At 42.2% G+C, this 24,839-nt stretch overlaps 1 long non-coding RNA gene and 1 pseudogene across 1 annotated transcript; both read right to left on the bottom strand.

Moving 5' to 3' along the window:
• Nucleotides 1-50: 50 nt before the first annotated feature.
• Nucleotides 51-24,735, bottom strand: LOC103665489. The gene is made up of 3 exons (XR_569305.1): nt 24,375-24,735; nt 3,352-3,524; nt 51-469 (listed from the first exon to the last, which is right to left on the bottom strand). It is a non-coding gene; the product is annotated as an uncharacterized LOC103665489 (long non-coding RNA).
• Nucleotides 16,887-17,771, bottom strand: LOC103665488 (annotated as a pseudogene).
• Nucleotides 24,736-24,839: the final 104 nt, after the last annotated feature.

Genomic DNA, 24,839 nt, shown 5'->3' with positions numbered 1-24,839 from the left:
ACTAAAATGTTCATAGTATCACCACTCATGGTAGCTCCATATTGGAAACTATACAGGTGCCATTTATAGTAGAATGGATAAATTATAGTATATTCTCACAATGGGACATTATAGGAATGAGAATGAACTACAATGGGACAAAACAACATGGATGAATCTCATTGACATAATGTTGAATGAGACAAGTCAGACACAAAAGATGATGTACTGCGTGACTCCATTTATATAAAATACAAAATGGTCAACATTAATCTATATGTTAGAATCAGGAAAGGATTACCCTTGTGGGTAGTGATTGAAAGGGGTATACGAGGCCATCCCATAAGGTAATATTCTGAAATATCCTGTTTCTCTTGAGGGTAGTTGCAAGGCTGTGTTCACTTCGTGAAAAATATCAAGTTGTATATTTATGATATGTACACTTTGGGTATGCATGTTATACTTCAATAAAAAATTTTCAGTGAAGAAACTGAAAAACAAAAAGCCAAATAAATTTTACGAGCCTTTCAACAAAAAACAACAGACCACTGACCCTTACATTCACCTCCCTTCCTGTTTAGATTCCTAGTCTTTATTTTATTTATCGGTTTATTTGGGCATTAATTTCATAATTTTATTGTTTTTTATCAAAGTTATTCATGCATACAGCTTAAATACTTCTACAGGGCTTGTTATGGAAAACAATACCCACCCCATCCCTGGCCTTATCTGCCCACCTCTCATTCCCACCATCAGTCCAACATTGTTCATTTTGGTTAGATGGATAGTCACTATTTATCTATTATGACTGTGCAAGTGTTTCTTACTGCGTAAACTCTCATTTTCCCTTGACCTAATAATTGCCTTTTTGTATATTTATTTCTATGTTCTTTCCATGAATTCAATGCCCAAATATCCCCCAGTGCATATTTCTTCTCAATTTCTTCAAACACATTAAGTAGTCTGTCACTCTTCTGAACGAAACTCCCGTCTGACACCTCCAATGGGTACTGGCTGCCCTCCAGTCCTTGGGGTTTCCCTAAACTGTCTTCCTAGGAATTCTTTCCCTCCTCTCTTGTGGTGGATCCCCTGTTTCATACATATCAGGTCTTCTTTTTTATTTATCTCTTTGTTGTAGTAGAGCATATCCTCTAAAAGTTTCCTGAAAAAAAGGTGCATGGGAAGTAAATGCTTTGAGATCTTGCATGTCTGAAAAATGCATTTAGAACAGTAGACTGGAAAAAAAAATTCCCTCAGAAATTTGAAAGCATTGGGGTGCCTGGGTGGCTCAGTTGGTTAAGTGTTTGCCTTTGGCTCAGGTCATGATCCCAGAGTCCTGGGATCGAGCCCCACATGGGGCTCCCTGCTTAGTAGGGAGTCTCCTTCTCCCTCTGCCCCTCACCCTGCTTGTGTTCTCTCTCTCATTCTCTCTATCAAATAAATAAATAGAATCTTTAAAAAAAAAAGAAATTTGAAGGCATTGCTTCACTGTGATTTAGCTTCCAGTGGACAACATTCTGCACTTGATCCTTTGTATAAAACCTGTTTTGTTTTCTGTAGAAGTTTTTAGGATCTCCCCTTTGTCCTCACTAGTGAAATTTTAAAATGATATAGCTCTGTAACTGGCATATTTTCCTTCAATATGTTGGGCACCTTCACTCTAGAAACTCATGTCTATCAGTTCTGGGAGATTTTCTTAAATTATTTCTTTGATGATATCCTTCCAAGTGTTCTCTCTAGACTGTCTTTATACAATTCCCCAGATCATATATTGGACCTCTTGGACTGCCTGAATTTTTTGTTTTTTGTCTAATTTTTCATATTGTTTTCTTTTTATTCTACTTTCTGGGGGATGTCATTGACTTTATCTTTCATATCTTCTTTTTCTTTTTTTATCTTCTTTTTGTCTATCTTCTATATTATGTTTTTCATTTCTGCTATCACATTTTTTTTTATTTTCAAGAGCTTTTTTTGTTTTCTGAATATTATTTTTTATAGTCTTCTATTCTTATTTCATGAATCTAATTTCTTAATTCTCTTGAAGATATTAATAATAGATTTTTGGGTAAGTTTTCTTCCCCCTTTTTAGTCTCTGTTTCCTCCAAGTTATTTTATTTTTGTTTTGTTTCATTTCCATATTTCAAGAGAGAATTTTTTCTTAAATTTCTGGCCATCCTTGACTGTTTATATTTAGAAGGGGACACTACAAAGCTGATTAGAAGTTCTATTCAATTTGCATGGGTGTTTTCAATTTTGATGTGATTGTCTTAGTTTGGGTTTTCTCAAAAGAGACCCTGGACATGTATTCTAAGGGAAGTACTCAGTGGAAGCACAGGTAGGGGAGCAAGGAAGTAAGACAAGAAAGAGAAGGCAGCCATAATGCTAGCTATAACTGAGAATGACAAAGGCTTAATCCTATGGAGAAATTCTGAAAAAATGGTGTAAAACACACACCTCAGAATTATTGCAAGCAAGGATAAGGGATATTTATCCTTGGGGGTATGTATACAACAAATCCTGACAGTCATTGGTTGAGAGTCACTCTTGGTGGGAGGTTATTAAATCCCTAGCACTTCCAGCCTGCCATATGCCTAAGCAGAGTAGCTTTCCCTGGCTTTGGACAGAGACCACAGGCCAAGAGACTCAGATGCTGGCATTTGGAAGTCAGCAGGAGTACACTGAAGTGGAACTGCCCAGGGGATATGGGGGGGGGGTAGTGACCTAGCTGGGCTATTACTTGGATACACCCATCTGCATTTTTAGGCCTTTTCTTTTGTCCTTGTCATATTTTTTAGACAACCTCTTGTCTGGAGGGTTCCAGTATAGCTGCCAGAGTACTGTGAGCTAAGTGGGGGGAAAGGCTGTGAATGTCAACTTTCAGTGGGAAACTCTAAACTTTCACACCCTCCTATTTTAGGATGATACCCTTGCTGTCTGGTGTCCTCCAGCCCAGAGACTCTCTACTTGGTAACTTCCAGGATATCAATTCTCAGACTTCTACTAATTTGGGAGGAGTAGTCACATACCTGGTCTCAGAGGAGAGGTATTTGGGGTTCAGCTGCTTCTTAAGTGGACTTCCAGCTAAACATTCTGCTTTTGGCCCCATACTCACCTCCATAGGTGACTGTGTCCTTTTGCAGCTTCTGTGATGTAAATTTAGTTGCTGCTCTGCTTTCCACAGCTCTTTCTAGCCTACTAAATTAGTTACTACTTGCTTTTCAGCTTTCCAGTTTCCAACATTTTGTTGCTATTGTCTCCTTCTCTATTCTCTTTGCTGTGTGATTTTGATCATTAAAAAGAATTCCTTAGCAGAATTCCTTCTGTGTCCTTTTATAACCTACTAATTTATTACAGACATGTGTGACATTTTACCTCAATTGCCTGGGAGAACTCTACTCCAGTAACTTCTTAGGAAGAGATTGTCATGACAAAGTTGTGTGAGTAACAGGGCATCTTGTTTGGCTGGTGAAGATGTGTTCCCCTCCTGCTTTCTGACTTCGTTGCTTTAGAAGCTTGAGAGCACTGATTGACCTTTTGCTTTGTATCTACAAGAAAGAGAAAGAGATAATGTGATGTCTGCTCACCATCACCACAAGCCCCAGTACAAATTTGAGTGCCAGTGGTTCATAGGCCCCAGCTCATCAGCGGAAGGAGCTGTTTCCTGAGAGATATCAGGGACTCCAGACATAAGTCCTACTACTGTAGGTCTTATTGTCCCCGTTTGTCACAAACTGCAGCATTAATGTGGTGCTCTGAGGATTGGCTGATGTCATTTTCTGTAGAATATCAGTTGTAGTAACAGCAAAGCTTCCTTAGCAGCTTTAAAAACTATGAGCATTGAACCAGAATAGGAGAGGAGGAACATGGCAGACACTTCATGGTGGCTACAACTGATGTTTACAAACACACGTAAGGCTTCTTGTGGTCTCATCTAAAAACACCAAGGGAGGGAATTTTCTGCCGGACTGGCTGATGCAGGTTGAGACCTATGGTGGTCTGCTGCATTGGTGACCCCTAATGGATGCCTCCCAATATTCACAACATTGTGTAGTCCCCTCTCCTTGAATCTGTGCTGGCCCTGTAACATGATATAACCAATAGGGTACAGTGGATGTGACTATGACCCCATTCTGAGCCTAAGCCTAAAGAAACCCTGGTAGTTTCCATTTTTCCTCTCTTGGGAACTTTGAGTCTCTAGGTAAGAAGTCTGTCTACTGTGCTGGAGTGACTGTGTGGAAAGGCCACATGGAGAGGGAGGGGCCCTGAGATTTCACAATAAAGAACTGAAGAAGCCAGCAACAATGAGAATTGAGGCCTCAGATGTATGACCCCAGTTGAGCAATTGCAGTCATCCTCTGGCCACTCGAGACCTCCAAACTGAGGCTCAAGACATGTGAATGAAGAAGCCTTCATGGACATTCCAGCTCCAGCAGACACCACATGAATCAGAAGCAAGCTACGACCTGCTGGAATTCCTGACCCACTGCATTGTGAAAAACAATAAAATGCTTACTATTTTAAGACACCAAGTTTTGGTGCTGTTTGTTATGCATCAATAGATAACCAAACTGAGCCAGAAGAACTCTGGGTTCTTGATGTTTGAGGGACTTCCCTTACCCACCAAGACATTTAGACTGTGTTCAAAAGAGTTAAACGTGCAGGGCAGCTAAAAGCATGGACTGGTCTGGAAGAAAATATGCATTTTAGAATTTTTTTAAATCTCTAAAAAAATATTAATCTAGGCATTGTTTTCTAATGGGAAATGTCCCAAACATTACCACCAGATTGGATGGCTTTTTGACCCATCCCAGTACAAACTCCCTCTAATACATGGCAAAGGAGCTGGGGCCTTTCTCTCCACTTGTGATATTTTTTAGCAGTGGCTTAAATCTGACGGCTTTAGTTTAAAGCCAGGTTAAGTAAATTCACTTTCATACTTGTTTTAAAAATAAACTCCTGTAAGAGAGAAAATGCTCATCTTTATAGAATCCTCCCCATGTGGTGCTGGCACTTTCTCTTAAGCGGTAACTTAATGTAAGGAAAGGATGATGGGGTTAGAAATCACAGGGGATAGGGTTTGAATCCCACCTCTTTCATGTTTTAGCTGTGAGGCTTTGGAGAAGTTATTCAACCTCTTTCAGTCTGTGTTCCCTTGTCATTAAAAAGTAGAATGCTAATACCTACCTTGAAGGATTGCTTTGTGAATAAAATGAGGTAATGTGTATGAAAGTACATAACATATTGCTGGGCATATGGTTAAGATTCAAAAATATCTTGACTTCATTTTGCTGCATTCAGAGGTTATTGGAGCCAGGATTATGGCTCAAGGAAGTTGAAAGAGGAGCCAGAGGGTTAGACAGCTCAGTGGCAGTTTGGTTAGGTCACCATTACTGCCTTCTCTTCTCTCTATTGCCATTGACATAGATCCTAGAGGTAAAAGATCTTCAAAATAGTAACCAATCATCCTATCTTTCCTGTAACCCCTGTCCCTATTCTCATCACAGAAAACAACAGTTCTGGTTTTATCTCAAGAAAGGAACGATAATAGTTAACACCAATTATACATGAGTCAATTTTTTTTGCTTTGGGGTTTTAAAAGCCAGATTTGTGGCATCAGAAAACAGTTTTGAAAGAATAATTGGAGGGGCGTCTGGGTGGCTCAGTCTGTTAAGCGTCTGCCTTTGGCTCAGGTCATGATCCCAGAGTCTTGGGATCAAGCCCTGCATTGGACTCCCTGCTCAGCAGGGAGTCTGCTTCTCCCTCTTCTTCTGCCCCTCCTCCCTGCTTGTGTGCTCTCTCTCACAAGCATGCTCTCTCTCTCAAATAAATAAATAAATAAAATCTTTTTTAAAAGAAAGCATAATTGGAGAGTTGATTTTTTTCAACATTGTCACACATGCATACACACATACTGACACATGTGTTCATGTCCTCACTCAAAGAGCTGGACAAAATTTCACTGGACTTCAGAGTAGGGAAGTCAAGTAGAGCAGGGAGCTGGAATGAGTTTCACCATTGGCTTAGATCCTTAGAAACTATTAATGTGTTTTTCTCTTTGCCCTTAGCAAGGAAATGAACTCCTCCTTATTTGATTATGGCATCAATATGCTTGTGAGGAGATTCAGACTGTTTCAGAAGGAATACTGAGAGAGGAAAAGAGGGCAACCTGGGTGGCTTAGTCAGTTGAGTATCCAGCTCTTGATTTCAGCTCAGGTCATCTCAGGGATTGGGATGGAGCCCCATGCGTCTTGGTCTCTGTGCTCATCAGGGACTCTGCCTCTCCCCTTGCTCTATCTCTCTAAGATAACTAAATAAATCTTTTTTTAAAAAAAGAAAAGAGGAGCACCTGGGTGGCTCAGTTGGTTAAGCGTCCAGACTCTTGGTTTCTGCCCAGGTCGTGATCTCATGGTCATGGGATTGAGCCCTGCCTTGGGCTCTGCGCTCAGTGTGGAGTCTGCTTCAGATTGTTTCTCCCTTGCCCTCTGCCCCTTCTTTCTTCTAAAAAAAAAAAAAGAAAAAGAAAAAGAAAAAAAAGAAAGAGAGAAAGAAAGAAAGAAAGAAAAGAGCCAATATGCATTGAAATTCAAAATAGGATTTTTCAGCAAGACAATAGGCTTGAAAACTAGACTCTGTGAGAGAGAAATAATTTTCTATATTCACTTAGCTCCTCTTTAAGATCAAGATCCAAACCTAGATTCAAATTTCTACCAGAGGAGGGGCTAATTTAGTCTATTGTCTTTGATTTCCTCATCTACCCATGATGATGATGAGTACAGCTACATCAAAGGATTGTTTCCAAAAGGAACTCTGTCTTCTGAAGTGGCAACTAGAGTCAGGAAGCCAAGGATATGATATGAAAGGAAAAAAGAGAAGCCTGCCATTTCCTGTCTTGGACATTGAAAAAGATAGCGGGGAGGTGAGAGTGAGATAAGAATCAAAGAGGTTTAAGTTGGAATTGGGGGAATAGCTTCAGAAATATCCAGAAAATAGAAGAAATCATTGAGGTTGGCACAAACTGGTGCCCAATTTGATAAGTGGGCAAAGCAGGGTGAACTGTCAGAGAGATAGGGTCTAGTTTGTGATTCTAGTCCTTCCCCAGCGATGAGTATTCAGTTGAGAGCGATGGGCCTGCCTTGGGGCCATGGTGTGGCAGAAAGATGGCAAATGGGAAATGGAGGCATGTAGTTTGGACAGCTTGGGTCAGGGGATGGATGGGAAACATATTGGACATTCAAGGGGTCCACTGGGCTCTGCAGAGCTACGGGAGGTTGAGTCAGCCAGAGAGTACCAGTGAGATCAGACCTAGCCAAAAGAGACATGTGAGACACTCTAAGTGCTGACTTCAGCCAAAGGCCAGCAGGTTAAACATGACCAAGTGCATATTGGCCCATAAACCAGAGAAACCAAAGGACACACTGAGAGCATGAGGATCTGTTCTCCCCTTATACCTATCCTGAGGAGATCACTTAAGCTTCATCTCTCTCTCCATGCACCCCCAACAGCTACTTGGCAAGAAGTCTGGGAGGAGGGAAGACCTCTGAGAGATAGGAGACTCTGAGCATTTTTACTTAGAGACTGAAAAGTATCTGAACAGCCTGTTTATTCTATGGTATTGCACTGAAACAACTCCAGCTTTTAATGCTGCCCAGTAGGTGAAGGTTGTAAGAAAGACCACATTACTTAAAGATAAACTATTTCTCCACATCCCTAAATTGTGGTGTAAGATAATTGATCCTATTAAAGAGCTTAGACATTGGTGGAGCCCTCAAAATGGTCTGCAATAGTCAGTTTTTGGTGTGTAACAAACAGCTCCAAGATCTCAATGGCTTACAACAACAACCATCTATTTTTAGGCTTTTGGTGGTAGAAGTTGGCTATGGTTTCGCTTATCCAAGTTGGGCTTAACAGGGAGTGGTAGAACTTCAGGCTCCTGGTTATGTTCAGTTATTTAATCTGAGGCCCAAGCTGAAGGGGCACTGGATATCTGGAATTTGCTTTTCTCTTGACATATCACAGGGGTGTAAGAGGCCAAGCCAAATCACAAAAGCACATTTTTAAGATTTTTAAAAATTTTTAAATTTATTTAACAGCACAAGCAGGGGTAGCAGGCAGAAGAAGAGGGAGAAGCAGGCTCACTGAGCAGGGAGCCTGATGTGGGGCTCGATCCCAGGACCCCGGGATCATGACCTGAGCCAAAGACAGATGCTTAATGATTGAGCCACACAGGCACCCCAAAAGCACATTTTTAAAAAAGATTTTATTTATTTATTTGTCAGAGAGAGAGCACAAGCAGAAGGAGTGGCAGGCAGAGGGAGAAGCAGGGCCCCAATGAGCAAGGAGCCCAACGCGGGACTTGATGCCAGGACCCTGGGATCATGATGTGAGCCAAAGGCAGATGCTTAACTGACCCAGGCATCCCAACACAAAATCACATTTAAAGTATCTGCTTGTATCATGTCTTATGACATTCTATTGGCCCAAGAAAGTCACATAGCAAAGGGCATGAATGTATACTTAAATAAAGAGGAAGCAAAAAATGGGGAATAACAATCCAAACCACCACAAGACCACCATCACTTGCCCATTCCTCACCCCCTCCCCAAACAGCAATATTCCCAAACTGATTTAGGAAGTATGGGAGTAAAGTTTCCCTTGTGCAAAAAGTATCAGTGGAGCATCACAAAGGTCCCAAAAAGTCAGCATACCAGGCATGACGGAGCAAGATGAGGAAAGCCTAGGTCTTGGAGGATATAGTTGAAGGTCTTTAGCAGACACCTACCTCTAGAACTTTTTGTAATATGAAACGATTTAATGTCCATATTGTTAGCTGAGATTTCTGTCAATTGTATCTGAGTGCATCCAAACTGATACTGGACTCTTATTAGCCCTATTTTTCCATGAGGCCTAGAGAAGTAAGTACTGGAGGTTGGATTTGAACCCAAGATTTGTCTACAGAGCACGTGCTTTTACTTTACTATGATACCTTGCCTTCCTAGTCTTATGTGAGTCTGAAGTCTCTAACATACATGTCAGCTGATGCAAAGGATAATGCAGTTAAATGCCTCCATGGTGAAAAAGCAGAAAATCTGGGCATGGTAAAAAATACCAACATGGCTTTTGTCTGACCCTGTAGCCCTACAGCTCAGAGAAGAGTCAGGACCAGGCATCAGAGGCTACTCAGATATAGGGCTCTACTCAGATAGAGGGCTAGTCCTGGGGTTTGCCTGAGTTTTATGCAGAGAGAGATGTTATATGATGGTGACCCCACTCAACAATTTAATCAACCTACACACTTAAAACAAGCCCTCTCAAGCACCTGCTCCCTTCATCCCCCTGTTCTTCTTTGAAATGACGAAAAGGAAATTTGGCAACTAGCAGGCCAAAGTTATCAATCTTCAAATCTATTCTATAGATCCAGATTTATGGATTACATGGAAATAGCTGTCTAGGTATTATATCCCACACAGGAGGTGTTNNNCAGGTTTACTGAATGAACGAACAAACTACAATCTAGGATCAGGTCTTGATAACCCTCACTGCAAGTCTAGAGTTCTGTTGGCCAGTATATTTAGAGTAATTGAAGCTCAGAGGGCTAGCTGATGCTAGTCAAAGTCATGTGAGACAGATCAGCCTGGATACCCAGGATATCGTGTCTTTCCAGTGAGTAGATTTCTCATACCTCTGTCCAAGGCAATTCCTACTACTAACATAAATATATATGAATAAATATGATAGTCACTGAGCATGAATCAGAGGGACATGGTGAGTGAGGTTTCCCTAGCTCCCCACAGAAGACATTGAGCCATCTCTGCCTTGAGAGGATGTGGGAAATTTGAAAGTGTAATCTAATTTCTCAGGTTTGGATGCAATTTTGTCACACAGTGCAAAATATATATATTATATAAAATTAAAATAATTATATGAACTTAAACTGATATTTTTAAGGACTCCTCCTCCTATTAAGAGAAATCTTCCCCTGTCCAAGCCCCAATCTCTCATCTGTGAGAGTATCTTTAGGGTCTTCCCCATGACCCTACATAGCACTTGGCTCTCAGGTGGCATGATGACTGTCCAGGGTTGTTGTTGTTGTTTTTTATCTATTTATTTGTCTGAGAGAGAGAGTGTATAAGCAGAGGGAGCAGCAGGCAGAAGGAGAAGGAGAAGCAGGCTCCCTGCTGAACAAGGAGCCCAATAAGGGACTCGATCCCAGGATCCCCAGATCATGACCTAAGCCGAAGGCAGATGCTTAACTGACTGAGCCACCCAGGTGCCCCGAATGTCCAGGGTTTTAACAGACCTCCAGTGACGATGGGATCCCTGGTGCTGACACATCTGTGCCATCACTATCTTTTTATACTGGGCTTCTGCACAGAGGGACCAGGATGGGGCATCCGCCTCCACCCACAGGCCTCTGCTTCCACAGCTGGGGCTGTATGGTCTTTCTTAGTTCTTATCTTTTACTTGCTCTGAAGCAGAAGGCCTTCTTAGGGAGCTTGAATTTGCCCATATCTAAGGATAACTTGATTCATGCCCCATTTTGCGGCTATTTCTTTTATTCAGTCACACAACCAGTCAACAAATATTGATGGCCAACTTTGTGCCATCAGTGTGCTAACTAGTGGTTAACAAAAGATTAGGTCCCTGCCCTCATGCAGCTTGTGGCCCAGCTGAAAATATTAACATTTAGTAAGACATTACAATGCACATGAAGTGAGTTATGATAGAGGCAATAAAATGTGCTATGAGAAGTATGAACAGGGACAGCTAATTTAGGGCAATGCAGTAAAGAGCTCGCTAAGGATGAGAACTGAAGGATGAGTAGAAATTAGCCCAGTAAAAAAGTGGGGGGGGCCTTAAAAAACATTTTTTTTTTAATTAGAGGCACCTGGCTGGCTCAGTCAGTAGAGCATGTGACTCTTGATCTCCAGGTCATGAGCATAATTCCCACCTTGGGCGTAGAGCTTACTTAAAAAAAAAAAATTAAAGAGTGGGCGGCTGAGGGGCTCACTGTTTGGTATAAGTTGTTTCTGATGGTAGAAGAAATGCTCCGGAGGTGCCTGGGTGGCTCAGTCAGTGAACCGTCTGCCTTTGGCTCAGGTCATTATCCCAGGGTCCTGGGATTGAGCCCCACCTTGGGCTCCCTGCTTAGTGGGGAGTCTGCTTCTTCCTCTCCTCCTGCCCCTCACCCCGCTCATGCTATCTCTCTCTCTGTCAAATAAATAAATAAAATCTTTTTAAAAAAATGCTCCATGAAACTGTTACTTGGATACAGAGTTATAACCAACATTAAAACAAAAACAACATACACTTTCCCAGAGAAGAGAAAGAGTATATGAGTATATTTTCAAACTATTTTATACTAATATAACTAGGTTAACAACATTAGACAAAGACAGTCTAAGACAGGAAAACTATAGGCTAATCTCAGTGACATACATAGTTGGGAAAATCCTAAACAAGATTTTCATAAGTCGAGGCACCTGGGTGGCTCAATCAGTTAAGCATCTGCCTTTGGCTCAGGTCATGATCCTGGGGTCCTGGGATTGAGCCTGGTGCGTCTCCCTCTCCTTGCTCAGCGGGGAGCCTCCTTCTCCCTCTCCCTCTGCCCTTCCCCTTGCTCGCTCTCTCTGGCTATCTCTCTCAAATAAATAAAATCTTTTTTAAAAAGAAAATATTTTCATAAATCTAATCAAGCTGTGGTGTGTGTGTGCTACTAATCTGACAATAAAAAAGGGGGGAAACCCATAAATAATTATTGTATTGTTTATAGGGATTTTATTGTCTACATAGAAAACCCAACGCATTATTAGAATTGATAGAAAAGCTTAGAAATGGTACTGGATATGAGATTAATATGCAAAACAATTGGTTTTCTTTAAACAAGAAGCTGATAGTAGGAAAATATAGTTTTATAAAAGCCCTTTTATATTTACAATAAAGATTTTAAGATAACTAGGAATAAACTGAACAAAAATGTTCAAGAAAGTTCTGGAAAAATTATAGCATTTATTGAAAGGTGCTAAAGAAGACCTAAATAAGCAAAGAGACACACTATGTTTATGGATGAGAAGATTTAATATTACAATGATGGCAACTGTCTCTGAATTAATCTATAAATCTAATGCAATTCTAATAAAAATCCCTAGTAACAGTTTTTCTGGATTGCACGAGCTGATTCTAAAATTTGTACGGATGAATAAAGGGCCAAGAACAACTAAGATAACAAGTTTGAAGATTTGCCTTACCATATATCAGAATTATGGCAATTATTTAGGAATTAAGATAATCTGGTATTGATACAGGGATAAACTCATAGAGCAGTGGAGCAGAATAGAAAGCTTAAAGATAATAATCATGCATAGATACTGACATAGGTACGCTGTCCTTGTTCTGTGGATCGGATTGAGCATTCAACAAATTGCACTGAAACAACTGGTTATCCATATGAAAAATAAAATAAAAATAGATTTCTACCTCATTCCATACAGAAAAAGGAGACCCAACTGGATTGAAGTCCTAAATGTGAAAAGCAAAACTTTTAAACTTTCAGAGAAAAATATAGGACAGTAAATTATTGGGATAAAATAGAATTTCTGAAATAAAATCCTTGAAAAGCACAAGCCCAAAGGGAAAAGATTGATGTTTGTCTCTGTTAAAATTGAAAACTTCTGGGGCACCTGGCTGGCTCAGTCAGAAGAATATGCGACTCCTGATTTTGGGGTCGTGAGTTTGAGCCTCACATTGGGTGTAGAGATTATTTAAGGGGCGCCTGGGTGGCTCAGTCATTAAGCATCTGCCTTCAGCTCAGGTCATGATCCCAGGGTCCTGGGGCTCCCTGCCCAGCGGGAAGCCTGCTTCTCCCTCTCCCTCTCCCCCTGTTTGTGTTCCCTCTCTCTCTGTCAAATAAATAAATAAAATCTTTTTTAAAAATAAAAATAAAGTCTTTTTTTGGAACAAATAAATAAAAGTCATTATATGTTACAAATTAACAACAAAGCATTTATTACCCTGAGAAAGGATAACAGAATAGCCAAACAATAAGATTATGAGGGAGACTTTTTATTGGTTACCTTTTTAAAACTTTTTAAAAATTTTAAAAAGATTTTATTTAGTTCTTTGACAGCACGAGAGAGCACAAGCAGGGGGAGTGGCAGGGAGAGGGAGAAGCAGGCTCTCTGCTGAGCAGGGAGCCCTACGAGGGGCTCGATCCCAGGACCCTGGGATCGGGCCCTGAGCTGAAGGCAGACACTTAACCGACTGAGCCACCCAGGCGCCCCATGGTTACCTTTTTTAAAAAGGAAAATTCACATAGTGTAGAGTACATTTTAAAGTGTACAGTTCTGAGGTATTTAGCATATTCACAATGTTATGTGACTACTACCTTTCTCTAGTTTCCAAAGCTTTTTCATCACCCCATAAGACTACTCCATATCCATTAAGTAATCACTCCATATTCCCCCAACTTCATCCCCTGGTAACCTCTAATCTGCTTTCTATCTCTGGATTTGCCTATTTGCCTGTAGACTGCATATATCTTATGAAAAGGAATCACATGTGGGCGCCTGGGTGGCTCAATGGGTTGAGCCTCTGACTCTGGCTCGGGTCATGATCTCAGCAGGGTGTCTGCTTGTCCCTCTCCCTCTGCCTTTCCCCCTGCTCATGCACTCTCTCTCTAGCCCCCAAATAAATACATAAAATCTTTAAAAAAGAAAGAAAGAAAGAAAGAAAGAAAGAAAGAAAGAAAGAAAGAAAGAAAGAAAGAAGAAAGAAAGAAAAAAGAGGAACCACGCAGGAGCACCTGGGTGCTCAGTCGGTTAAGCCTCCCACTCTTGGTTTTGGCTCAGGTCATGATCTCAGGGTCTTGAGATTGCCCGGCACTGGGCTCCCTGCTCACTGGGGAGTCTACCTCCCTTCTCTCTCTCCCTCTGCTCCTCTCCCTGTGCATGCTCTCAGTCTCTTTCTAAGATAAATCTTAAAAAAAAAAAAAAAAAGGAATCACGCAACATGCGATCTTTTGTGTCTGGCTTCTTATATTTAACATAATGTTTTCGGGGTTCATCAAAGTAGCATGTATCAGTACTACATTCCTTTTTATGGCTGAATACTTACTATTTCATTCTACCTATATATCATAATTTGTTTATCCGTTCATCAGTTGATGGACATTTGGGCTGTTTCTACCTTTTGACTATTATAAACAGTGCTGCTATAAACATTGTACAGTTTTCTGTGTGGACACATGCTTTTATTTCTCAGGTAAAATTGCTGGTTCATACACAAAACTGGACCCTACTTAAAGTGCTAAGGACAGATTCTAGTCAGTAGAATACTGTTGCGGTAAGGAAAAGAGGCCAGCATAAGTGAAACTCAACTCTGATTCAGACAGACGTCACTGGGCATTTAAAAGGGAGAATGAGGGAACAGGGAGTAGGGGCGAGTGGGGACTTTGTTGAATGGAAGAGAAGAATTACAAAAAGCAGGAAGCGGGGTGGTTGGTCCACGTGACATTCATTTGGGTTTATTAACTGGGGCTTGTCCAAGTTAGGCTCCTACCCTCCCCCAGTGGTTGGGAGGCAGGAACTTACCTTCAGGCATTGGCTAGAACAAACAGTAAGTTCTTTTGGCAGCCTTGAGTTTTCTCAGGCAGGCACTCTAAGTGGGGCAAGGGTCATCCGAGGGATGTGGCCTTGAGCTGTTAGAAATGGTGCTGGGATGGAGCGCCTGGGTGGCTCAGCCATTGAGCATCTGCCTTCGGCTCAGGGCATGATCCCGGTGTTCTGGGATCGAGCCCTGCGTCAGGCTCCTCCGCTGGGAGCCTGCTTCTTCCTCTCCCACTCCCCTGCTTGTGTTCCCTCTCTCGCTGGCTGTCTCTCTCTCCGTCAAATAAATAAAATCTTTAAAAAGAAAAGAAAAGAAATGGTGCTGGCATTTAAGTCTTTATAGGGCTAGATGGAAAGGGCTTAGAGGAACCTGGCTGGAATTTGGTCAGTCATATGGTAATTCTGTCTTTAACTTCTGAAAGAACCATGGTATCTTTGTGTGCCTTTTGAAATACATGTGAATATATTGCTATTCCAAAAATTAAATTAGTAACAAAAAGCACATTAGAGGAGACATCATATATAGGCTTATAACCAAGAAGAATTACTATCTAGAATTTGTGGAGAACTTCCTCAAATCAAGATGGAAAAAGACAATAAACCCAACAGAAAAAGTGAAAATAGTATGAAAGACAATTCCTCAAAGAAGAAACAAAAACTGCCAATTAAAATAACAATGAGATAACATTTTACATCCATCAAATTAGCAAAGATGAGTCTGATAATAGCAAATGTTGGTGACTCTATGGGGCAATAGGGACCCTCTTTTTTTTTTTTTAAGATTTTATGTATTTAGGGGCACCTGGGGCTCAGTCATTGAGCGTCTGCCTTCAGCTCAGGGCGTGATCCCGGAGTCCTGGGATCGAGCCCCACATCAGGCTCCTCCGCTGGGAGCCTGCTTCTTCCTCTCCCACTCCCCCTGCCTGTGCTCCCTCTCTCGCTGGCTGTCTGTCAAATAAATACATAAAATCTTTAATAAAAAAAAGATTTTATGTATTTATTTGAGAGAGACAGTGAGCAGGAGAGAGAGGGATCACAAGCGGGGTGCGGGGGGTGGGGATGGAGAAGCAGACTCCCCGCTGAGCAGGGAGCCCGACATGGGGCTCATCGCAGGACTCTGGGATCATGACCTGAGCCGAAGGCAGAAACTTAACCGACTCAGTCACTCAGGTGCCCCGCAGTTTTGAGGAATTTAAAAAAGCTTTGTAGCTGGATTTGCCCTGGAGCAGTCTGGCCATGTGGACGTGGACAGCACACTGGACCATTTAAGCCATGATGACAGAAAAACATACGTAAGGCCTTCTTCTTCTTCTTTTTTTAAGATTTTATTTTTAAGTTATACTCTACACCCAACCTAGGGCTTGAACTCACAACCTTGAGATCAAGAGCCACCTACCCTACAAACTGAGCCAGTCAGGCACCTTTTTAAAGGCCTTCTTCATAAAGAGGGTATAATAGGCAGCTGGCTGGCTCAGTCTGTAGAGCTAGCAGCACTTGATGTTGGGGTCGTGAGTTCAAGTCCCAGGTTGGGTGTAGAGATTACTTAAAAATAAAGTCTTAAAAAAGAAGAGAAAATATAAGGTCAGATATGAATTTTTCTTTGAAGAATGGAAGCCTGTTTTTAATTAGCAAAGGGCTCACTAACTAGATTTGGAAAACTTCAAAAAGTTAAATACAAATCTCAAAGTGAATGCATTTTTACATTGCATTCACTGCTCTCAAGATTCTGGCATCCAAAGGGAAGAGAATGCATACCACTGCGCACGCGGTGCTGAGGCTGCCACACCCACGATCTCTCAGTTCTTCTCATTGTCTATCTGTTCACCTATCTGTATCCCTCCCTGGGTGAGAACTTCCAAAAAGGCAGGGACGGGGGCGCCTAGGTGGCTCAGTCGGTTAAGTGACTGCCTTCAGCTCCATCCTGGGGTCCTGGGATCGAGCCCTGAGTTGGGCTCTCCTCTCCCTCTGCCCTTCCCCCTGCTCATACTCGTGCCCGCGCTCTCTCTCTCAAATAAATAAAATCTTTAAAAAACAACAAAAAAGCAGGCACCGTGTCTGTCCTGTCTCTTCTGTGTGTCCAGCATCCAGCAGTGTGGCACGTGCACAGCTGTGTCCCTGGCTCCGTGCCACAGCTGGCCCACAATAAAGGCTTCTTTTTTGGGGTTTTGTTTTAATTGCTGAGGCAGCCGCTTTCTTCTTGTTTATACTTATTAGATAAACCAAAAGAACTGTTCAGTTTGTTATATGAACATGTGTAGAGGCATATATGACTGAAATTAACCATCTAACAATATAAAATGTCTATGTTCAGAGTCCATCGACGCTTCGGGATTCTGAGCTATTTTCTAGAATGGAAAACCGACTTAGCATCTCCATCTCCAGCAGATGCATGCTGTCTCCTGTGATAATTAAGGAATGCGATGGTCCTCCCAAGTCCAGAGTACATGTTTGCTGCAAGTGCTGGCTGCAATTTTCTGGTCTTCAGTTCCAACCCTGGCTAAGCTAACACAGTGTCTCCTTGGTGACTACTGATCCTTCTCCTCGTATTCTTTGATTTCTGAACAATCTCTAGAAGTTGCTGCAACACTGCTTGGTTGTCATTCATATACCAAGGAGATCTTCCTTTCTTTAACGAGACTTTCCAGAGACTGCTCCTTTACTTCGGTGTCTAGTAAGCACAGTGTGTGCATGCTGTTCCTTCTGTTCTTCACTTTGTTGAAGAGGCTTTCTGGTCTCCAAGTGTCTGTCCAAAAAACAATAGAAATTGTCTCTCCAAATTTATACAGCTGTAAACTACAGCAGCCTACAGCATTTATTATGGAAGCATTTTGAATAACTTGATAAGAGATTCCCAGTTTTGTTGCTCTCAGAATAAGAGCACTGTATGTTGTCGTCCCAAAGGGATCATCAACATCATTGATATCAGTGTCCTTCAAAATATTATCTACTTCTTGTGCCACTTCTTCTCTATGAGCAAGAATCAATTTTCTTCCATTAAACTCTTCCAGGACTTCATTCTTCCCTTCTGTCAAGTTAAGTGTCTGCCTTCAGCTCCAGTTATGATCCTGTGGTCTTACAACTTCTGGACCCTTGGACGTTGATGTTCTTGGCATTACCCAGGCCCAAGGTGACCTGGTAAAGCATTTCAAAGTCCAGGGGGAGGGAGACCACTAACTGCTGCCTTTCTGAAGAAGCAATTACTGATCAGAGTTCCTCTTACACTGAATTTGCATCCTGCATAAAAATGAAGCAAGACATTAAGTGTAGTAACACATTTTTTTTCTTTTATAACTAATTCTTCTGAGGAGCACTGACCAAAGAAAGGAAGATGGTTTCTTAGACCTACTTTAAAGCGTGTATCTTCCCTGGATTTTTGACATTGCTTTTCAGAGCCATAATGGACCTTAGCCGGGGAGTGGCTGTCTCCCAGGAGGCCTGTCCGTGCAGATGGAGGGTGTGGTGGTGGTGAGTGATGCCTCCTTGGCAACTGGGACTGGAGACTGGAGAGGGAGGTCTTCCACTCTCAGGGCAGGGATCATGTGCATTCACCCCCTTTTTACTTAGCATCTTTCATTTCCCATCAAAGAAATGACAGTAAAATATAGAAAGCCGCACTTCCTTCTTCTAGGCCAATCTCTACCCTACTTATGTGACCAGTTATTTCCCAGTCTGGATAGGAAAAGTTCACCATTATGAGACACTCTCTAGGATGTTCATTCAGTATGGTTTGTAGTAGTGGAATTTTGTGATCCGGACACATGGTGAAAAAGAACATTCCTGTAGCAGTTTGAGATGGAGCCTAGATGGTGCCTGGCCTCTGAAAGTGCCCCATGCCCAGTGTCACATGAGCATTCTCAGTCCCCATCGTGCTTCCCCTGCTATTCCAAATCTGTGCTGTTAGCTGTGTTTGGATGGTCTGGGAGAGCAGGGAGAACGAGATGGCAAATAAGAATCCAGCCATCTGTTTGCAGTTAATGTAAGGAGCTCTCTTATCACTCTGAGAACTGGAAAGTCACCAGGGGAATAATTACCACATGGACTAAAAATCTCTATTATTCTTTGGGTAGAAAAATGCAAATAGGAATTTTCCAGTGTTCCCCATCTAATCTTTGTGTCCTCAAAAACATCTCAAAGGATATCATGAGGCAGGGGGTGGGGGGTGGAGGGGGGCGGGGGGGGGAGATTTAATCCTCCATCTCAGGGAAACCTTTTTAAAATAATTTTTTCATACCTAGGTGTCATAACCATTTTACATGACATTTGAAAACATAGTGAAAAGTTTTGCATTTTTATTATTTTTCTCTACTCTTTTTCTTATGCATCCTCTTTTTTCCCAAACACAATATTGAATGTAGTGTATATGCAAGGGGGTGGATTCTTCATGTACCTGACATCCTAAATGCTTTCCTTTGTGGGGGGATCCAGAATCAGTGATGTGTTTTTGAAAGCTAATGTGCTATAATAACTTTTTTTTTTTTTTTACTCAAATAACTCACAAGGAGGGAAACTCTAGATCTGGACTCTAACTTGGCAAGATAATATGCAGATATGATTAACTATAACAAAATCGGCAAGGTCTCAAACAGGGGCTATCAATATAAGGTTGATGTGCAAATGTAACTTCATATGACAAATATAATTTTAACTTGAACAAACACAATTTGCTATAACAAATAGTCTGACAAATGCAATTTCCTATAATAAAAAAAAAAACCCTTAAATTTTAGGTTATGATTTCTGGAGTCAGAAGTAGCCTATCACAGAAGCTACCTGATTTTATCACTCTCTTATTTACTTATTTATTTATTTATTTATTTTAATTTTATTTTACTTAAATTCAATTAATTAACATACAGCGTATCATCAGTTTCAGAGTTACTCATCATTTGCTTATAACACCCAGTGCTCGTTACATCAAGTGCCCTCCTTAATGCCCATCACCCAGTTACCCCATCCCCCCACCCACCTCCCCTCCAGCAACCCTCAGTTAGTTTCCTATAGTTAAGAGTCTCTTATGGTTTGTCTCCCTCTCTGACTTCATCTTATTTTCCGCTTCCCTCCCCTATGATCCTCTGTGTTCTTAAATTCCGCATTTATCCCACTTTTTAAAATGAAATGGAAAACAAATACAAAATAAAATGAAATAATAGTTAAATTCTTTGACTAGAGACAGCATGCCTAAAACTAATTTTGAAAAAGCTTCTTCCCCTTGGCCAGATATTGGTCTGTTGTAACCTGGCGTCTACCTTGACACCTACTGTCTGTACCTATATCTGTGCTTCTACCTGTAGCCAAGCTGCACTGAAAGACCTCACGTCAACGAAGTTCTTTTCTTACAACACTTCCCATTAGACATCACTGTCACTTGTAACTGATTTGAACCAAGGTTGAATTACTTTTAAAACTTATCATTTATTTTTATGCCACACCTGTTACTGTAGAGTCTTCAAATGATATGGCCGTGTGTTTTAAAATTCGTCTCTTCAATTGGCTCTAAGTTCCCAGAGGGCGGGGCTAGGTCAGTTTGGGCTCAGGGTTGAATCACTGGCAACAGCACACATAGAAGATGCACTGCCCCCATATATATACCATATGTAATATAGATATGTTATTAGAAACATATGCAAATTAAATTCACATCATGTAATACAGTCTTGTCATCTTCTACTTAGTAATCATCCACTGGCAGAGGGGCTTGGCTGGCTCAGTTGGTGGAGCATGTGACTCTTGATCTCAAGGATGTGAGTTCAAGCCTCACATTGGGTGTGAAGCCTACTTAAAAATTTTTAAAAAATTAAAAAAAAATCATCCACTGGCGGAAATTTTGGTTGTTTGCAGCACTTGACTTTTGTAAATTGCTGTGCACATTTCTGGTTATTTCCTTAAACTAAACTCTTAAATTGGAGTGTTACTTTAAGAGGTGTCAGTGCTTTCGAGTTTCCTAAACTTCTAGGAGAGAAGTACCAATTTAATACTCCCAGCAATAATGTATGGGGGTACCATTTCGACACATATTTCATTTTTCTCATTTTCTTTTCATTCTTTTTATCTTATTGTGTACGGTATTCGTATGGTACGAAATGTAAAAGTACCCCCCCTTCCCTGTCACACTTTGAATTGCCTGGTCTTCACTTCCTGCTCAGCTCAGACGATATGGGGGTTTTTCTCCCACTCCAAATACTTCTTTCCCTGGAGGACAAAAGGCTGATAGTGCACCTCAGACCTACTGTAGTTATGTTCTTCTACAATGGGCTACTCAAATCTTGGTGCCTGAAAAAACACCCACTGTCACTTGTGGATTTGGGGCAAGTGTCCTGGAATAGGGCTCCTCCTCTGCTGTGTTTTCAGGAGTGTGTAAGGGCCCCTGGAGAGCTCTTCTGTACCCTTTCCCCTAGAGCCTGTAGACAAGGATCCCCGTAGTGCTGGAATGCTCTGGGAAAAACTGGAGGCCTTCCTCTCCAGAATAAACCACAAAACCTACTCCTCCCCATGACTTCCTGTGGAAATGAGTGGGTCTCCCCCTCACAGGACTGGTAACTATCTATGCCTTGGTTGTGTTACCAAATAACACCCTGGGATAAAGGGAGAACAATTTCGGGGAAATCAACCACCTCTGGCTGGGTCCTCTCAGACCCACAGAACTAGACCCATCCTTTGGGACCTCAGCTCCTGGCCTGTAACCACATTTCTACTCCTGTCAAGATGGAAGCTGCTCTTTCTGCACGCTTATTTATCTCGCTGCTTGTAGCCGAGATGAGCTCTTCCTCTGGAAATCTTTCTTCAACTCCCCACTTCTGAGAAAGGTGATCTGACAGCACTTGTCTTCCTTTTACCATATGGTAATATTTTATTGTCTGTCTCCCCTTCATTCCCAGACTGGAAGCTCTGAGAGGAAAGAGATTATGTGTGTCTTCATCAAAGCCTAGCGCAGTGCATGACCTGAGTGGGCACTTCAGAAATGTTGAATGAATTGTAATTGAAAACTGAAGGACCTATTAAACCTTTTCATAATAGTTTTAAGAAATGAAGTTCACCTTTTAAAGTGTACAAATCAGTGGGTTTTAGTGTAGTTGCAGAATTGTTCAATCATCACTCTACTCTGAGGCCAAGGTCTGAGGATCAAGGTAGTGACAACCAATTTTGTGGGCGAAGGTCAGAGGCAGAATACTTGCAAGGGTCAGGGCCTAAGTAATACACTTCCCAGGAGAGTGAACACAAGAATTTGCTGGGGTAGGACGGGGGGATGAAGGGTTGACATCTTTCAGACAATCCAGGTAACTTTACTGTGTACCTTGCCATCTGTGGAGAGGTTTGCAAAGGGCTGGGCAAGAAAAAACGAACTTGCCAGACAAGCCAGAAAGAGAAGCAGAGGGAGGAAGGGACGAAGGTTGCAGGAATGTGATTTCCAAGGTAAGAAATCTCCCCAGTTTGCAGGAGGAAATCTCAGAGGAGGAGTAAAGGACCGCCAAGGGCGGTCCCGCTCAGCCTGCTCCTGAGATGAGCAGATGGGTGAGACTCTACCAGGACTAGGCATGGAGAACTCTCATCGTCCCCCTTGGCCCAACACCAAGGTCGTGGAGAGAACTGACATCTTTACAATAGCAAGTCTTTCTCTGTAAGCACATAGTATGTCTTTCCATTAATTTAGATTTTCTTCAATAGCTTTCAGTAAAGCTTTATCATTTTATCCACAAAGGCCTGCACACCTATTGTTAAATTTATCTGTTGCTATTGCAGATGGTATACTATTAAAATGTTTATCGCAACCTAATATAAAGTGCACAAATCAAGTGTCCACCTTGACTTTTATATACGTATATGTTCATGTAACCAAATGGCAAATATTTTTAAAGATTTATTTATTTATTTATTTGAGAGAGAGAAGGCATGCGCGCAGGGAGGGCAGAGGGAGAGGGAGAGAGGAAATCTTAAGTAGATTCCCCACTGAGTGCGGGGACCAATGTGGGGCTCGACCTCACAACCCTGAGATCATGACCTGAGCTGAAATCAGAAGTCGGATACTTAACCGACTAAGCCACCCAGGCACCCCTCAAATGGCAAACATTTTTAAAAGTTATACTCTCTGATTGTTGCTGCTGCTAGAAATGCTGCTGCTAGAAATTGTTGCTGCTGCTAGAAATGCAATCAATTTTGTCTATTTATTTTTGCTGTATTGACTTTATACCCAGCAACCTTGCTAAATTCACTTACCAATTCTATCTCAATTTTCTTTTGGAGTTGCTACACACACAATTTCATCCACAAATACGGATATTCTTGGTTTTTTCCAATCCTTATATATTTGTTCCTGTTGTTTATTGGACTGGCTAAACTTCCATTATTTCATTGACTAGGGCTATTGAGAGCAAGCAGCCTTGGCTTGTTTCTCATCTTAAGAGAAATACTTTCAACATTTCACCATTATTGTGAGGTGTGCTGCAGGATTTTTGAGGATGTCCTTTATCAGGTTATGGGGTGGTCTTTAATATCAACAGATGTTTAATATTTTGAGTAGTTTTTATGCATCAATTGACATGAATAAACTGTTTCCCCTTTAATGTACAAACGGGTCCATATTTCCTCTAGTCTAACATTTGTTTTAACTTTGAGAAATGTCTTTTGCTGAATGTTTCTTCTCAGTTCTCCCTCTACCTGTCCATTAAGTGTTGGTCTTCTTGTTTCCTCCCTCACTCCTCTTCTCTCTCTCTTCTTTTCAAGCTCCTGCTTTTTGTAGGTTTCGTAAGCTATCAAAGGTTGGGGGATGACCACCCGGTTTTCCAGACACTGTGTCTCCCCACAGTCTGCTCCCTCCACAACCAGATTTGAATTCAAGTTAAAGCACTGGATTAGAAGACAGGTGGCTTGAGTTCCAGTTCCGTCAATCTCCAAAAATGCACCGAGACAGATTTCCCCCTATCAGTCTCATCAATAAAATCCCTGTCCCACCTTCAGGTTGGCTGGAAACTCCGACGAATAAATGCAGTAGAACCACTCTGCAAAGTACTCACAGGTAAGGGTTTGATGTCTTTGACACTAAGATTGTTAGAGGTAGTGTGAAGTAACATATAGCTTGGGGGGCGCCTGGGTGGCTCAGTCGTTAAGTGTCTGCCTTCGGCTCAGGTCATGATCCCAGGGTTCTGGGATTGAGCCACGCACCCCAAACCCGGCTCCCTGCTCAGCGGGAAGCCTGCTTCTCCCACTCCCACTCCCCCTGCTTGTGTTCCCTCTCTCGCTGTCTGTCAAATAAATACATAAAATCTTTTTTAAAAAAGAAAGAAAGCTGCAACCTTAAAACACAAAACAAAACATATAGCTTGGATTTTAAAGCTAATGGAATCTAGATCCACTCCCAGTCAGCAGTGGGACCTTGTGCTTGTATCTTAACCTTTCCAAACCTGCCTCCTTCGCCCAGCTTGCAGATAAAAGAGGCAAAACACCCGACACACAGTAGAGCTCAGTGAATTTAGCGATTAAAAGAGATAATGCACGTGCAGACAGCCTGAAAAGCATAAAATACTCCATAAATGTAAGCAGTATACCGTCCGTGGGTTGGAGGCTCCGAAGGCCCTAAGCCACCTCCCCAGCACCAGTATCAGCGCCCAGGTACTTAGTAGGTACGGTGATGAAGGGGACTGCAGAGAAAACTCGAATCCCCACTGTCGGGCTTCCAGGAGGGCCAAGCTGTACCCAAGGTCCCTAAGTTTGGTGAAAAATGCCCAAATGACCAGGGAAGGGGCAGAACGCCACTCTCACATTCGCGGGAGGGCTCCTGCTCCCACTCTCCGGGAGCTTTACCGGGAGTACAACTGCGGAGAGGCGCCGCTCCACCAAACGCAATCACGACGATCCGATCGGAGGTAACGAGTGCTCTCCCTGCTGCAGTCGCTAGGTGGGGCCCGTCGCTTCCGTCCCCCTAAACAGGTCCCCGTTTGCGCACGCGTGATTCCTACCCTCCAGCACTCCCACCCCCACACCAGCTTCGTCCGTGCGGCGCGTTCCAGGCATTTTCTGACGTAAGGCGCTGCAGCTGGGAGCCGAGCGGAAGTGCAGCGCGACTACTGCTGCAAGACGGGTGGGTGAGAGAGGTGGAAGTGGAGCCGGAAGTGTGACTAACCAGCCTGCCTCCCCGACGCCGGCGAAGCAGGAAGGAGAAGGTGCAGGCCTGGCGGGGTGTGGCCCCGGGAGGCGGAGGGCTCTGCGATTGGCCCTCGGCTGTGGCGACGGCGACGATTGGCCCTTGCGTGCGGAGGGAGGTGAGAA

The sequence above is a fragment of the Ursus maritimus genome, unplaced genomic scaffold, assembly GCF_017311325.1.
Source record: "Ursus maritimus isolate PB19 unplaced genomic scaffold, ASM1731132v1 scaffold_30, whole genome shotgun sequence".
NCBI lineage: Eukaryota > Metazoa > Chordata > Mammalia > Carnivora > Ursidae > Ursus > Ursus maritimus.
The sequence above is the reverse complement of the archived record's forward strand: the minus strand, read 5'-3'. Positions and strand labels throughout refer to the sequence as shown.